Raw genomic sequence first — 10,985 nt, 5'->3', positions numbered from 1 at the left:
AGACCATTTTCTAAATTTCTGGCAATACAATTCTGCCGCTTCTTGACCCTGACACAGGGCCAACAAGGTTTTCTCAGCATGATCCACTGAATTAGGTTCATCATACAATAACCCTAGCGCCTGAAAAAAGGTGTCTACATTAAGCAAAGCCGGATTCCCTGACTCCAGGGAAAATGCCCAATCCTGAGGATCACCACGCAGCAGAGAGATGACAATTTTAACCTGCTGGATGGGATCACCAGAGGAACGGGGTTTCAGAGCAAAAAACAGTTTACAGTTATTTTTAAAGCTCAAAAATTTGGACCTGTCCCCAAAAAACAAATCAGGAGTAGGAATTCTAGGCTCCAAAACCGGAGTCTGAACAATATAATAGGAAATACCCTGTACTCTAGCAGCAAGTTGGTGCACACGAGAAGCCAATCCCTGAACATCCATGTCAGCGCCAAACTCCTGAGCCACCCAGAGGTAAAGAGGGAAGAAAAGACACAACAGACTACAGAAAAAAAAATGGCTCAGCACTTTCCTTCCCTTCTTCTGAGATGCGATTAACTCATTGTTGGCCAGTTGTACTGTTATGATCTGGTGGCCTAGGAGCAGCATGAGACGTACTCTGGAGAAGGTGGTACCTGTACTGACCGCAGACCCTGAACTTAACACCGCAACTAGAAGTAGCCGTGGAATGTACCTAACACTCCCTAGACATCTCGACACAGCCGGAGGACTAAATACCCCTAGAGATAGAAAAGGAAAACTATCTTGCCTCACAGAAAATCCCCAAAGGATAGATAGCCCCCCACAAATATTGACTGTGAGAGGAGAGGGAAATAACATACGCAGACTGAAAGCAGGATTTAGCAAAGGAGGCCGCTCTAGCTAAATAGAAAGGATAGGACAGAGTACTATGCGGTCAGTATTAAAACACTAGAAAATATCCACCACAGAAAATACAAAATCTCCACATCTAACTAAAGATATGGAGGGTATATCTGCATCTCCAGAGATACCAGCTTGGATGAGCAAATCCTTATACAGAACAAGCTGGACAAGACAAAACATGGAAAAGAACTGAACAATAAGGCCCACAGCATGTGGACTGCAAAAAACAAGGCCAGAACTTATCTTTGTTGCAATGAACAGCAAAGCAGGAGAGACCAGGCAGGAATGTGAATCCTCCAGGAACAATGGACAACTGGCACTGACTAAAGGGTAAAGCAAGACTAAATAGCCCAGTCTGAATTGCAAAAAGTGGACACTCCTGATAAATGCTGCGATCCAAAGACAGCAGCGCTACCACTTATAACCAGCGGAGGGAGCCCAAGAGCAGAATTCACAACAGATCTCACTATGTACAGATATATACAGCCACCACTAGGGGGAGCTCACTAGGTACGGATATATACAGCCACCACTAGAGGGAGCTCACTATGTACAGATATATACAGCCACCACTAGTGGAATCTCACTATGTACAGATATATACAGCCAACACTAGAGGGAGTTCACTATGTACAGACATATACAGCGACCACTACAGGGAGCTCACTATGTACAGATCTATACAGCCACTATACAGATCTATACAGCTCTCACTAGAAGTTCACTATGTACAGATACATACAGCCACCACTAGGGGGAGCTCACTACATACAGATTTATACAGCCACCACTAGGGGGAGCTCACTACATACTGATTTATACAGTCACCACTAGGGGGAGCTCACTACATACAGATTTATACAGCCACCACTAGGGGGAGCTTACAGCATACTGATTTGAAGAGCTACTATTAAATTTCATACTCCATGTAGACACAAATAATATTTAATTGACAGGCTCCTGAATGGCTCAAAGAAAGTTGGTGTTTGTGGAAATAAGTCTCAAAAAATAATGTTCTAAGCATTGTTCACCTTGTAAAAATTGTGTACTGTTCAATCTGTTGCATCAAATACATGGATTATATTGGTACAGTGTACTGCACAGTCCAGAAGAGGAGAGGCTATGCCATTAACTATTACACACATGCCACAGTTGTAACAGTGTAAAGAAGGACTCTGTCCATAGGAGCTTACACTCTAGATCGTTGGGGAGTGATATTACATGTACATGTAACACTGGAATACCGAACAGCGAGAACCAGCACCGACTGCAATAATGTCCATTGTTATGCACAGAAGGTTTCCAGTTTATTCTGTGTAATAACGTCATATGACCAGTAGGTGTCAGTGTTATTGCAGGAACCCTCATTTGCGCCCTCACACATGATAGAGAAGCCAACACAAAGTAAAGAGTTATATTTTCATAAAATCTCCTGTAGAATCTGGGTTTCCGATCTGCAGATAAAGAAAAATGCTGAAGATGCTGCTGTGGAGAAGAGGACCTGGGCTATAGCAGCAGCTGTGGAGGAGAGACCCCCGGGATATAGCACCAGCTGTGGAAGAGAGACCCCCGGGATATAGCACCAGCTGTGGAAGAGAGACCCCCGGGATATAGCACCATCTGTGGAAGAGAGACCCCCGGGATATAACACCAGCTGTGGAGGAGAGACCCCCGGGATATAGCACCAGCTGTGAAAGAGAGACCCCCGGGATATAGCACCAGCTGTGGAGGAGAGACCCCCGGGATATAGCACCAGCTGTGGAAGAGAGACCCCCGGGATATAGCACCAGCTATGGAGGAGAGACCCCCGGGATATAGCACCAGCTGTGGAGGAGAGACCCCCGGGATATAGCACCAGCTGTGGAGTAGAGACCCCCGGGATATAGCACCAGCTGTGGAGGAGAGACCCCCGGGATATAGCACCAGCTGTGGAAGAGAGACCCCCGGGATATAGCACCAGCTGTGGAGGAGAGACCCCCGGGATATAGCACCAGCTGTGGATGAGAGACCCCCGGGATATAGCACCAGCTGTGGAAGAGAGACCCCCGGGATATAGCACCAGCTGTGGAGGACAGACCCCCGGGATATAGCACCAGCTGTGGAGGAGAGACCCCCGGGATATAGCACCAGCTGTGGAGGAGAGACCCCCGGGATATAGCACCAGCTGTGGAGGAGAGACCCCCGGGATATAGCACCAGCTGTGGAGGAGAGACCCCCGGGATATAGCACCAGCTGTGGAAGAGAGACTCCCGGGATATAGCACCAGCTGTGGATGAGAGACCCCCGGGATATAGCATCAGCTGTGGAGGAGAGACCCCCGGGATATAGCACCAGCTGTGGAGGAGAGACCCCCAGGATATAGCACCAGCTGTGGAGGAGAGACCCCCGGGATATAGCACCAGCTGTGGAAGAGAGACCCCCGGGATATAGCACCAGCTGTGGAGGAGAGACCCCCGGGATATAGCACCAGCTGTGGAAGAGAGACCCCCGGGATATAGCACCAGCTGTGGAGGAGAGACCCCCGGGATATAGCAACAGCTGTGGAGGAGGGACCCCCGGGATATAGCACCAGCTGTGGATGAGAGACCCCCGGGATATAGCACCAGCTGTGGAGGAGGGACCCCCTGGATATAGCACCAGCTGTGGAACAGAGACCCCCGAAATATAGCACCAGCTGTGGAGGAGAGACCCCCGGGATATAGCACCAGCTGTGGAGTAGAGACCCCCGGGATATAGCACCAGCTGTGGAGGAGAGACCCCCGGGATATAGCACCAGTTGTGGAGGAGAGACCCCCGGGATATAGCACCAGCTGTGGAGGAGAGACCCCCGGGATATAGCAACAGCTGTGGAGGAGGGACCCCCGGGATATAGCACCAGCTGTGGATGAGAGACCCCCGGGATATAGCACCAGCTGTGGAGGAGGGACCCCCTGGATATAGCACCAGCTGTGGAACAGAGACCCCCGAAATATAGCACCAGCTGTGGAGGAGAGACCCCCGGGATATAGCACCAGCTGTGGAGGAGAGACCCTCAGGATATAGCACCAGCTGTGGAGTAGAGACCCCCGGGATATAGCACCAGCTGTGGAGGAGAGACCCCCGGGATATAGCACCAGTTGTGGAGGAGAGACCCCCGGGATATAGCACCAGCTGTGGAGGAGAGACCCCCGGGAAATAGCACCAGCTGTGGAGGAGAGACCCCCGGGATATAGCACCAGCTGTGGAAGAGAGACCCCCGGGATATAGCACTAGCTGTGGAGGAGAGACCCCCGGGATATAGCACCGGCTGTGGATGAGAGACCCTCGGGATATAGCACCAGCTGTGGAGGAGAGACCCCCGGGATATAGCACCAGCTGTGGAGGAGAGACCCCCGGGCTATAGCAGCAGCTGTGGAGGAGGGACCCCCAGGATATAGCACCAGCTGTGGAGGAGAGACCCCCAGGATATAGCACCAGCTGTGGAGGAGAGACCCCCGGGATATAGCACCAGCTGTGGAGGAGATACCCCCGGGATATAGCACCAGCTGTGGAGGAGAGACCCCCGGGATATAGCACCAGCTGTGGAGGAGAGACCCCCGGGATATAGCACCAGCTGTGGAGAAGAGACCCCCGGGATATAGCACCAGCTGTGGAGAAGAGACCCCCGGGATATAGCACCAGCTGTGGAGTAGAGACCCCCGGGATATAGCACCAGCTGTGGAGGAGATACCCCCGGGATATAGCACCAGCTGTGGAGGAGAGACCCCCGGGATATAGCACCAGCTGTGGAGGAGAGAACCCCAGGATATAGCACCAGCTGTGGAGGAGAGACCCCCGGGATATAGCACCAGCTGTGGAGGAGAGACCCCCGGGATATAGCACCAGCTGTGGAGGAGAGACCCCCGGGATATAGCACCAGCTGTGGAAGAGAGACCCCCGGGATATAGCACCAGCTGTGGAAGAGAGACCCCCGGGATATAACACCAGCTGTGGAGGAGAGACCCCCGGGATATAGCACCAGCTGTGGAGGAGAGACCCCCGGGATATAGCACCAGCTGTGGAAGAGAGACCCCCGGGATATAGCACCAGCTGTGGAGGAGAGACCCCCGGGATATAGCACCAGCTGTGGAGGAGAGACCCCCGGGATATAGCACCAGCTGTGGAGAAGAGACCCCCGGGATATAGCACCAGCTGTGGAGGAGAGACCCCCGGGATATAGCACCAGCTGTGGAGAAGAGACCCCCAGGATATAGCACCAGCTGTGGAGGAGAGACCCCCGGGATATAGCACCAGCTGTGGAGGAGAGATCCCCGGGATATAGCACCAGCTGTGGAAGAGAGACCCCCGGGATATAGCACCAGCTGTGGAGGAGAGACCCCCGGGATATAGCACCAGCTGTGGAAGAGAGACCCCCGGGATATAGCACCAGCTGTGGAGGAGAGACCCCCCGGATATAGCACCAGCTGTGGAGGAGAGACCCCCGGGATATAGCACCAGCTGTGGAGGAGAGACCCCCGGGATATAGCACCAGCTGTGGAGAAGAGACCCCCGGGATATAGCACCAGCTGTGGAGGAGAGACCCCCAGGATATAGCACCAGCTGTGGAGGAGAGACCCCCGGGATATAGCACCAGCTGTGGAGGAGAGATCCCCGGGATATAGCACCAGCTGTGGAAGAGAGACCCCCGGGATATAGCACCAGCTGTGGAAGAGAGACCCCCGGGATATAACACCAGCTGTGGAGGAGAGACCCCCGGGATATAGCACCAGCTGTGGAGGAGAGACCCCCGGGATATAGCACCAGCTGTGGAAGAGAGACCCCCGGGATATAGCACCAGCTGTGGAAGAGAGACCCCCGGGATATAGCACCATCTGTGGAAGAGAGACCCCCGGGATATAACACCAGCTGTGGAGGAGAGACCCCCGGGATATAGCACCAGCTGTGGAGGAGAGACCCCCGGGATATAGCACCAGCTGTGGAAGAGAGACCCCCGGGATATAGCACCAGCTATGGAGGAGAGACCCCCGGGATATAGCACCAGCTGTGGAGGAGAGACCCCCGGGATATAGCACCAGCTGTGGAGGAGAGACCCCCGGGATATAGCACCAGCTGTGGAGGAGAGACCCCCGGGATATAGCACCAGCTGTGGAAGAGAGACCCCCGGGATATAGCACCAGCTGTGGAGGAGAGACCCCCGGGATATAGCACCAGCTGTGGAGGAGAGACCCCCGGGATATAGCACCAGCTGTGGAAGAGAGACCCCCGGGATATAGCACCAGCTGTGGAGGACAGACCCCCGGGATATAGCACCAGCTGTGGAGGAGAGACCCCCGGGATATAGCACCAGCTGTGGAGGAGAGACCCCCGTGATATAGCACCAGCTGTGGAGGAGAGACCCCCGGGATATAGCACCAGCTGTGGAGGAGAGACCCCCGGGATATAGCACCAGCTGTGGAAGAGAGACTCCCGGGATATAGCACCAGCTGTGGAAGAGAGACCCCCGGGATATAGCACCAGCTGTGGAGAAGAGACCCCCAGGATATAGCACCAGCTGTGGAGGAGAGACCCCCGGGATATAGCACCAGCTGTGGAAGAGAGACCCCAGGGATATAGCACCAGCTGTGGAGGAGAGACCCCCGGGATATAGCACCAGCTGTGGATGAGAGACCCCCGGGATATAGCATCAGCTGTGGAGGAGAGACCCCCGGGATATAGCACCAGCTGTGGAAGAGAGACCCCCGGGATATAGCACCAGCTGTGGAGGAGAGACCCCCGGGATATAGCACCAGCTGTGGAAGAGAGACCCCCGGGATATAGCACCAGCTGTGGAGGAGAGACCCCTGGGATATAGCAACAGCTGTGGAGGAGGGACCCCCGGGATATAGCACCAGCTGTGGATGAGAGACCCCCGGGATATAGCACCAGCTGTGGAGGAGGGACCTTCTGGATATAGCACCAGCTGTGGAACAGAGACCCCCGAAATATAGCACCAGCTGTGGAGGAGAGACCCCCGGGATATAGCACCAGCTGGGGAGGAGAGACCCTCAGGATATAGCACCAGCTGTGGAGTAGAGACCCCCGGGATATAGCACCAGCTGTGGAGGAGAGACCCCCGGGATATAGCACCAGTTGTGGAGGAGAGACCCCCGGGATATAGCACCAGCTGTGGAGGAGAGACCCCCGGGATATAACACCAGCTGTGGAGGAGAGACCCCCGGGATATAGCACCAGTTGTGGAGGAGAGACCCCCGGGATATAGCACCAGCTGTGGAGGAGAGACCCCCGGGATATAACACCAGCTGTGGAGGAGAGACCCCCGGGATATAGCACCAGCTGTGGAGGAGGGACCTCCGGGATATAGCACCAGGTGTGGATGAGAGACCCCCGGGATATAGCACCAGCTGTGGAGGAGAGACCCCCGGGATATAGCACCAGCTGTGGAGGAGAGACCCTCGGGATGTGGCACCAGCTGTGGAGCAAATCGCTCCTTATATCGGGGTCTGTGCAACGGATTGTTCCTTATATCGGGGTCTGTGGAGCAGATCGCTCCTTATATCGGGGTCTGTGGGGCGGATCGCTCCTTATATCGGGGTCTGTGGAGCGGATCACTCCTTATATCGGGGTCTGTGGGGCGGATCGCTCCTTATATCGGGGTCTGTGGTGCAGATCGTTCCTTATATCGGGGTCTGTGGGGCGGATCGCTCCTTATATTGGGGTCTGTGGGGCGGATCGCTCCTTATATCGGGGTCTGTGGGGCGGATCGCTCCTTATATCGGGGTCTGTGGAGCGGATCGCTCTTTATATCGGGGTCTGTGGGGCGGATTGCTCTTTATATCGGGGTCTGTGGAGCGGATCGCTCTTTATATCGGGGTCTGTGGGGCGGATCGCTCCTTATATCGGGGTCTGTGCAGCGGATCGTTATTTATTTTGGGGTCTGGAGCGGATCGCTCCTTATATCGGGGTCTGTGGGGCGGATCGCTCCTTATATTGGGGTCTGTGGGGTGGATCGCTCCTTATATCGGGGTCTGTGGAGCGGATCGCTCTTCATATCGGGGTCTGTGGGGCGGATTGCTCTTTATATCGGGTTCTGTGGGGTGGATCACTCTTTATATCGGGGTCTGTGGGGCGGATCACTCCTTATATCGGGGTCTGTGGAGCGGATCGTTCTTTATTTTGGGGTCTGGAGCGGATCGCTCCTGATATTGGGGTCTGTGGGGCGGATCGCTCCTTATATCGGGGTCTGTGGAGCAGATCGCTCCTTATATCGGGGTCTGTGGGGCGGATCGCTCCTTATATCGGGGTCTGTGGGGTGGATCACTCTTTATATCGGGGTCTGTGGGGCGGATCACTCCTTATACCGGGGTCTGTGCAGCGGATTGCTCCTAATATCGAGGTCTGTGGGGCGGATCGCTCCTTATATCGGGGTCTGTGCAGCGGATCGCTCCTTATATCGGGGTCTGTGGGGCAGATCGCTCCTTATATCGGGGTCTGTGGGGCGGATCGCTCTTTATATCGGGGTCTGTGGGGCGGATTGCTCCTTATATCGGGGTCTGTGCAGCGGATCGCTCCTTATATCGGGGTCTGTGGGGCGGATCACTCCTTATATCGGGGTCTGTGGGGCAGATCGCTCCTTATATCGGGGTCTGTGGGGCGGATCGCTCCTTATATCGGGGTCTGTGGGGCTGATCGCTCCTTATATTGGGGTCTGTGGGGCGGATCGCTCCTTATATCGGGGTCTGTGCAGCGGATCGCTCCTTATATCGGGGTCTGTGGGGCGGATTGCTCCTTATATCGGGGTCTGTGCAGCGGATCGCTCCTTATATTGGGGTCTGTGGGGCAGATCGTTCCTTATATCGGGGTCTGTGGTGCAGATCGTTCCTTATATCGGGGTCTGTGGGGCAGATCGCTCCTTATATCGGGGTCTGTGGGGCTGATCGCTCCTTATTTCGGGGCCTGTGGAGCGGATCACTCTTTATATCGGGGTCTGTGGGGCGGATCGCTCCTTATATTGGGGTCTGTGGGGCGGATCGCTCCTTATATCGGGGTCTGTGTAGTGGATCGCTCTTTATATCGGGGTCTGTGGGGCGGATTGCTCTATATCGGGGTCTGTGGGGCGGATCGCTCCTTATATCGGGGTCTGTGGAGCAGATCACTCCTTATATCGGGGTCTGTGCAGCGGATCGCTCCTTATATCGGGGTCTGTGGAGCAGATCGCTCCTTATATCCGGGTCTGTGGGGCAGATCGCTCCTTATATCGGGGTCTGTGGAGCGGATCGCTCTTTATATCGGGGTCTGTGGGGCGGATCGCTCCTTATATCGGGGCCTGTGGGGCGGATCGCTCCTTATATCGGGGTCTGTGGGGCAGATCGCTCCTTATATCGGGGTCTGTGCAGCAGGTCGCTCCTTATATCGGGGTCTGTGGGGCGGATCGCTCCTTATATCGGGGTCTGTGGAGCAGATCGCTCCTTATATCCGGGTCTGTGGGGCAGATCGCTCCTTATATCGGGGTCTGTGGAGCGGATCGCTCTTTATATCGGGGTCTGTGGGGCGGATCGCTCCTTATATCGGGGTCTGTTGGGCGGATCGCTCCTTATATCGGGGTCTGTGGGGCGGATCGCTCCTTATATCGGGGTCTGTGGGGCAGATCGCTCCTTATATCGGGGTCTGTGGAGCGGATCGTTCTTTATTTTGGGGTCTGTGGAGCGGATCACTCCTTATATCGGGGTCTGTGGGGCGGATCGCTCCTTATATCGGGGTCTGTGCAGCAGGTCGCTCCTTATATTGGGGTCTGTGCAGCAGATCGCTCCTTATATCGGGGTCTGTGGAGCAGATCGCTCCTTATATCGGGGTCTGTGGGGCGGATCGCTCCTTATATCGGGGTCTGTGGGGTGGATCACTCTTTATATCGGGGTCTGTGGGGCAGATCGCTCCTTATATCTGGGTCTGTGGAGCGGATCGCTCCTTATATCGGGGTCTGTGGAGCAGTTCTCTCCTTATATCGGGGTCTGTGGGGCGGATCGCTCCTTATATCGGGGTCTGTGGGGTGGATCACTCTTTATATCGGGGTCTGTGGGGCAGATCGCTGCTTATATCGGGGTCTGTGGAGCGGATCGCTCCTTATATCGGGGTCTGTGGGGCAGATCGCTCCTTATATCGGGGTCTGTGGGGCAGATCGCTCCTTATATCGGGGTCTGTGTGGCGGATCGCTCTTTATATCGGGGTCTGTGCGGTGATCGCTCCTTATATCGGGGTCTGTGGGGCGGATTGCTCCTTATATCGGGGTCTGTGGGGCGGATCGCTCCTTATATCGGGGTCTGTGGAGCGGATCGTTCTTTATTTTGGGGTCTGGAGCGGATCGCTCCTTATATCGGGGTCTGTGGGGCGGATCGCTCCTTATATCGGGGTCTGTGGAGCAGATCGCTCCTTATATCGGGGTCTGTGGAGCAGATCGCTCCTTATATCGGCGTCTGTGGAGCGGATCGCTCCTTATATCGGGGTCTGTGGGGTGGATTACTCTTTATATCGGGGTCTGTGGGGCGGATCACTCCTTATATCGGGGTCTGTGGAGCGGATCGTTCTTTATTTTGGGGTCTGTGGAGCGGATCACTCCTTATATCGGGGTCTGTGGGGCGGATCGCTCCTTATATCGGGGTCTGTGCAGCAGGTCGCTCCTTATATTGGGGTCTGTGCAGCAGATCGCTCCTTATATCGGGGTCTGTGGAGCAGATCGCTCCTTATATCGGGGTCTGTGGGGCGGATCGCTCCTTATATCGGGGTCTGTGGGGTGGATCACTCTTTATATCGGGGTCTGTGGGGCAGATCGCTCCTTATATCTGGGTCTGTGGAGCGGATCGCTCCTTATATCGGGGTCTGTGGAGCAGTTCTCTCCTTATATCGGGGTCTGTGGGGCGGATCGCTCCTTATATCGGGGTCTGTGGGGTGGATCACTCTTTATATCGGGGTCTGTGGGGCAGATCGCTGCTTATATCGGGGTCTGTGGAGCGGATCGCTCCTTATATCGGGGTCTGTGGGGCAGATCGCTCCTTATATCGGGGTCTGTGGGGCAGATCGCTCCTTATATCGGGGTCTGTGTGGCGGATCGCTCTTTATATCGGGGTCTGTGCGGTGAT

Source organism: Ranitomeya variabilis, chromosome 5 (assembly GCF_051348905.1).
Source record: "Ranitomeya variabilis isolate aRanVar5 chromosome 5, aRanVar5.hap1, whole genome shotgun sequence".
Classification (NCBI taxonomy): domain Eukaryota; kingdom Metazoa; phylum Chordata; class Amphibia; order Anura; family Dendrobatidae; genus Ranitomeya; species Ranitomeya variabilis.
Note: the sequence above shows the minus strand (reverse complement) of the source record.